The sequence below is a fragment of the Cupressus sempervirens genome, chromosome 2, assembly GCF_028749045.1.
Source record: "Cupressus sempervirens isolate cs-2001-9-10 chromosome 2, ASM2874904v1, whole genome shotgun sequence".
NCBI classification, from domain to species: Eukaryota; Viridiplantae; Streptophyta; class Pinopsida; order Cupressales; family Cupressaceae; genus Cupressus; species Cupressus sempervirens.
Genome location: NC_143119.1, coordinates 559,621,347 through 559,627,346, shown reverse-complemented (window position 1 = coordinate 559,627,346; position 6,000 = coordinate 559,621,347).

Sequence of the window (6,000 nt, the reverse complement as noted above, 5' to 3'; positions counted from 1 at the left end):
GAGTCGACTTGGTGAGAGTAGTTGGTGGGCTGACCTGGCGGGGTGACTTGATGAACGAACTTAAAGAGTCGACCTGGTGGGCCGACTTGGCAGAGTGACTTCATGAACGAACTTAAACAGTCCACTTGGTGGGCCGACCTGGCAGGGTGACTTGATGAACGAACTTAAAGAGTCGACTTGGTGAGAGTAATTTGTGGGCTGACCTGGCAGGGTGACTTGATGAATGAACTTAAAGAGTCGACTTGGTGGGGTGACTTGATGAACGCACTTGAAGGGTCGACTTGGTGGGGTGACTCTATGAACGAACCTAAAGAGTTGACTTGGTGAGAGTACTTGGTGGGGTGACTCGATGAAAGGACTTAAAGAGTCGACTTGGTGAGAGTACTTGGTGGCTCGACTTTATGAGCAGACTTAAAGAGTCCACTTGGTGAGAGTGGGCCTAACGGGGCGATGTGGTGAGTGGGCCTAACGGGGCGAGTTCGTGGGGCGACTTAGCGAGTGGTATTAGAGAGCCGACATGGTGAGTCGACTCAGCGAGTTGGTTCGTTGAGATGACATGGTGAGCTGACTTGGCGAGTCGACCTGGCGAGCGAACTTAAAGAGTCGACTTGGCAACGTACTCGAGTCGACTTGGTGAGGCGACCTGGTGAGCGGGCTCAAAGAGTCAACATGGTGAGGCGACTCATTGAGTCAACATGGTGAGGCGACTCATGGTGAGGAGCTATCATTGAGGCGACTTGGTGGGCCTACTTGATTAGTCAACTTGGCGAGCCGACCTAACCAGCTGACACGGTGAGCAGGCTTAAAGAGGTGACGACTTGGTGGGGTAACTCGGCAAGCCAACTTATCAAGGCGAGATGGTGAGTCAACTTGGTGAGCTGACTTGGTGAGCGCACTTAAAGAGTCAACTTCGTGAGGTGACTCGGCGAGTTAGCCCGCTGATGCGACTTGGGCGGGCTGACCTGGCGAACGAGCTTAAAGAGGTGACTCGGGGGGGCTGACCTGGTGAGCGAACTTAAAGAGTTCACTTGGCAACGTACTTGAACAACCGACTTGGTGAGCTGACATGGTGAGTGGGCTTAGAGAAGCAACTCGGTGGGGTGACTTGATGAACGGACTTAAAGAGTTGACTTGGTGGGAGTACTTGGTGGGCCGAATTGATGAACAGACTTATAGAATTGACTTGGTGAGAGTAGTTGTTCTGGTGACTTGATGAATGGACTTAAAGAGTCAGCTTGGCGGGGTGACTTGATGAAAGGACTTAAAGAGTCGACTTGGTCGGGTGACTCGATGAACAAACTTAGAGGGTCAACTTTGTGGGGTGACTTGATGAACGCACCTAAAGAGTTGACTTGGTGAGAGTACTCGGTGGGGTGACCTGATGAACAGACTTAGAGAGTCGACTTGGTGAGAGTCCTTGGAGGGCCGACCTGGTTGGGTGACTTTGTGAATTGACTTAAAGAGTTGACTTGGTGGGAGTACTTGGTGGGGTGACTTGATGAACGGACTTCAAGGGTCGACTTGGCGAGGTGACTTGATGAACGGTCCTAAAGAGTTGACTTGGTGAGAGTACTTGGTGTGGTGACTTGATGAAAAGACTTAAAGAGTCAAATTGGTGAGAGTACTTGGTGGGGTGACTTGATGAACGCACTTGAAGGGTCGACTTGGTGGGGTGACTTTATGAATGGACCTAAAGAGTTGACGTGGTGAGAGTGCTTGGTGGGGTGACTTGATGAACATAGTTAAAGAGTCGACTTGGTGAGAGTAGTTGGTCGGGTGACTTGATGAACGCACTTGAAGAATCGACTTGGTTAGAGTACTTGGTGGGGTGACTTGATGAACGAACTTAAAGATTCGACTTGGTGGGCCGACCTGGCGAGGTGACTTGATGAACAGACTTAGAGAGTCGACTTGGTGAGAGTACTTGGTGACTTGGTGGGCCGACCTGGCCAGGTGACTTGATGAACAAACTTAAAGAGTCGACTTGGTGAGAGTACTCGGTGGCCTGACCTGGTCACATGACTTGATGAACGGACTTAAAGAGTCAACTTGGTGGGCCGACTTGGCCGGGTGACTTGATGAACGAACTTAAAGAGTCGACTTGGTGGGTCGAACTAGCGGGGTGACTTTGTGAGAGTACTTGGTGGGCTGACCTGGTAGGGTGACTTGATGAACGAACTTAGAGAGTCGACTTTGTGAGAGTACTTGGTGGGTCAAACTGGCAGGGTGATTTGATGAACGAACTTAAAGAGTCAACCTGGTGAGAGAACTCAGTGGGCCGAGCTGGCGAGGTGAATTGATGAACAAACCGAAAGAGTCGACTTTGTGAGAGTACTTGGTGGGCCAACCTGACGGGGTGAGTTGATGACAGAATTTAAATGGTCGACTTGGTGAGAGTACTTGGTGGGCCGACCTGGCGGGGCGACTTGATGAACGAACTTAAAGAGTCGACTTAGTGAGAGTACTCGGTGGGGTGCCCTGATGAACAAACCTAAAGAGTCGACCTGGTGAGAGTACTTGGTGGGCCGACCATGCGGGGTGACTTGGTGAGCAAACTTAAAGAGTCGACTTGGTAAGAGTAGTTGGTGGGCTGACCTGGCGGGGTGACTTGATGAACGAACTTACAGAGTCGACCTGGTGGGCCGACTTGGCAGAGTGACTTCATGAACGAACTTAAAGAGTCCACTTGGTGGGCCAACCTGGCGAGGTGACTTGATGAACGAACTTAAAGAGTCGACTTGGTGAGAGTAATTTGTGGGCTGACCTGGCGGGGTGACTTGATGAATGAACTTAAAGAGTCAACTTGGTGGGGTGACTTGATGAACGCACTTGAAGGGTCGACTTGGTGGGGTGACTCTATGAACGGACCTGAAGAGTTGACTTGGTGAGAGTACTTGGTGGGGTGACTCGATGAAAGGACTTAAAGATTCGACTTGGTGAGAGTACTTGGTGGCTCGACATTATGAGCAGACTTAAAGAGTCCACTTGGTGAGAGTGGGCCTAACGGGGCGATGTGGTGAGTGGGCCTAACAGGGCGAGTTGGTGGGGTGACTTGGCGAGTGGTATTAGAGAGCCGACATGGTGAGGTGACTCGGCGAGTTGGTTAATTGAGATGACATGGTGAGCTGACTTGGCGAGTCGACCTGGCGAGCGAACTTAAAGAGTTGACTTGGCAACGTACTCGAGTTGACTTGGTGGGGCAACCTGGTGAGCGGGCTCAAAGAGTCAACATGGTGAGGTGACTCATTGAGTCAACATGGTGAGGCGACTCATGGTGAGGAGCTATCCTTGAGGCGACTTGGTGGGCCTACTTGATTAGTCGACTTGGTGAGCCAACCTGAAGAGCTGACACGGTGAGCGGGCTTAAAGAGGCGACGACTTGGTGGGGTAACTTGGCAAGCCAACTTATCGAGGCGAGATGGTGAGTCAACTTAGTGAGCTGACTTGGTGAGCGCACTTAAAGAGTCAACTTCGTGAGGTGACTCAGCGAGTTAGCCCGCTAATGCGACTTGGGCGGGTCGACCTGGCGAACGAACTTAAAGAGGCGACTTGGGCGGGCTGACCTAGTGAGCGAACTTAAAGAGTTGACTTGGAAACATACTTGAACAACTGACTTGGTGAGCTGACATGGTGAGTGGGCTCAGAGAAGCAACTCAGCGGCGCGACTTGATGAACGAACTTAAAGGGTCGACTTGGCAGGGTGACTTGATGAACGGACCTAAAGAGTTGACTTGGTGAGAGTACTTGGCGGGGTGAACTGATGAACGGACGTAAAGAGTCAACTTGGTGGGAGTACTTGGTGGGCCGACTTGATGAACGAAATTATAGAGTCGACTTGGTGAGAGTAGTTCTTCTGGTGACTTGATGAATGGACTTAAAGAGTCGGCTTGGCGGGGTGACTTGATGAAAGGACTTAAACAGTCGACTTCGTCGGGTGACTCGATGAACGAACTTAGAGGGTCAACTTTGCGGGGTGACTTGATGAACGGACCTAAAGAGTTGACTTGGTGAGAGTACTCGGTGGGGTGACCTGATGAACAGACTTAGAGAGTCTACTTGGTGAGAGTCCTTGGTGGGCCGACCTGGTTGGGTGACTTCGTGAACTGACTTAAAGAGTCAACTTGGTTAGAGTACTTGGTGGGGTGACTTGATGAACGGACTTAAAGATTCGACTTGGTGGGCCGACCTGGCGGGGTGACTTGATGAACGGACTTAGAGAGTTGACTTGGTGAGAGTACTTGGTGACTTGGTGGGCCGACCTGGTCGGGTGACTTGATGAACAAACTTAAAGAGTCGACTTGGTGAGAGTACTCGGTGGGCTGACCTGGTCACGTGACTTGATGAACGGACTTAAAGAGTCGACTTGGTGGGCCGACTTGGCCAGGTGACTTGATGAACAAACTTAAATTGTCGACTTAGTGGGTTGAACTAGCGGGGTGACTTGGTGAGAGTACTTGGTGGGCTGACCTGGCAGGGTGACTTGATGAGCAAACTTAGAGAGTCGACTTTGTGAGAGTACTTGGTGGGTCGAACTGGTGGGGTGACTTGATGAACAAACTTAAAGAGTCGACCTGGTGAGAGAACTTGGTGGGCCGAGCTGGCGGGGTGAATTAATGAATGAACCTAAAGAGTCGACTTTGTGAGAGTACTTGGTGGGCCGACCTGACGGGGTGAGTTGATGACCGAACTTAAAGGGTCGACTTGGTGAGAGTACTTGGTGGGCTGACCTGGCGGGGCGACTTGATGAACAAAATTAAAGAGTCGACTTGGTGAGAGTAGTTGGTGGGCTGACCTGGCGGGGTAACTTGATGAACGAACTTAAAGAGTCGACCTGGTGGGCTGACTTGGCAGAGTGACTTCATGAACGAACTTAAAGAGTCCACTTGGTGGGCCAACCTGGCGGGGTGACTTGATGAACGAACTTAAAGAGTCGACTTGGTGAGAGTAATTTGTGGGCTGACCTGGTGGGGTGACTTGATGAATGAACTTAAAGAGTCGACTTGGTGGGGTGACTTGATGAACGCACTTGAAGGGTCGACTTGGTGGGGTGACTCTATGAACGGACCTAAAGAGTTGACTTGGTGAGAGTACTTGGTGGGGTGACTCGATGAAAGGACTTAAAGAGTCGACTTGGTGAGAGTACTTGGTGGCTCGACTTTATGAGCAGACTTAAAGAGTCCACTTGGTGAGAGTGGGCCTAATGGGGCGATGTGGTGAGTGGGCCTAACGGGGCGAGTTGGTGGGGTGACTTGGCGAGTGGTATTAGAGAGCCGACGTGGTGAGGCGACTCGGCGAGTTGGTTCATTGAGATGACATGGTGAGCTGACTTGGCGAGTCAACCTGGCGAGCGAACTTAAAGAGTCGACTTGGCAACGTACTCGAGTCGACTTGGTGAGGCGACCTAGCGAGCGGGCTCAAAGAGTCAACATGGTGAGGTGACTCATGGTGAGGAGCTATCCTTGAGGTGACTTGGTGGGCCTACTTGATTAGTCGACTTGGTGAGCCGACCTAACGAGCTGACACGGTGAGCGGGCTTAAAGAGGCGACGACTTGGTGGGGTAACTCGGCAAGCCAACTTATCGAGGTGAGATGGTGAGTCGACTTGGTGATCTGACTTGGTGAGCGCACTTAAAGAGTCAACTTCGTGAGGTGACTCGGCGAGTTAGCCCGCTGATGCGACTTGGGCGGGCTGACTTGGCAAACGAACTTAAAGAGGCAACTTGGGTAGGCTAATCTGGTGAGCGAACTTAAAGAGTTGACTTGGCAACGTACTTGAACAACCGACTTGGTGAGCTGACATGGTGAGTGCGCTTAGAGAAGCAACTCGGCAGGGCGACTTGATGAACGGACTTAAAGGCTCGACTTGGCGGGGTGACTTGATGAATGGACCTAAAGAGTTGACTTGGTGAGAGTACTTGGCACGGTGAACTGATGAACGAACTTAAAGAGTCGACTTGGTGGGAGTACTTGGTGGGCCAACTTGATGAACGGACTTATAGA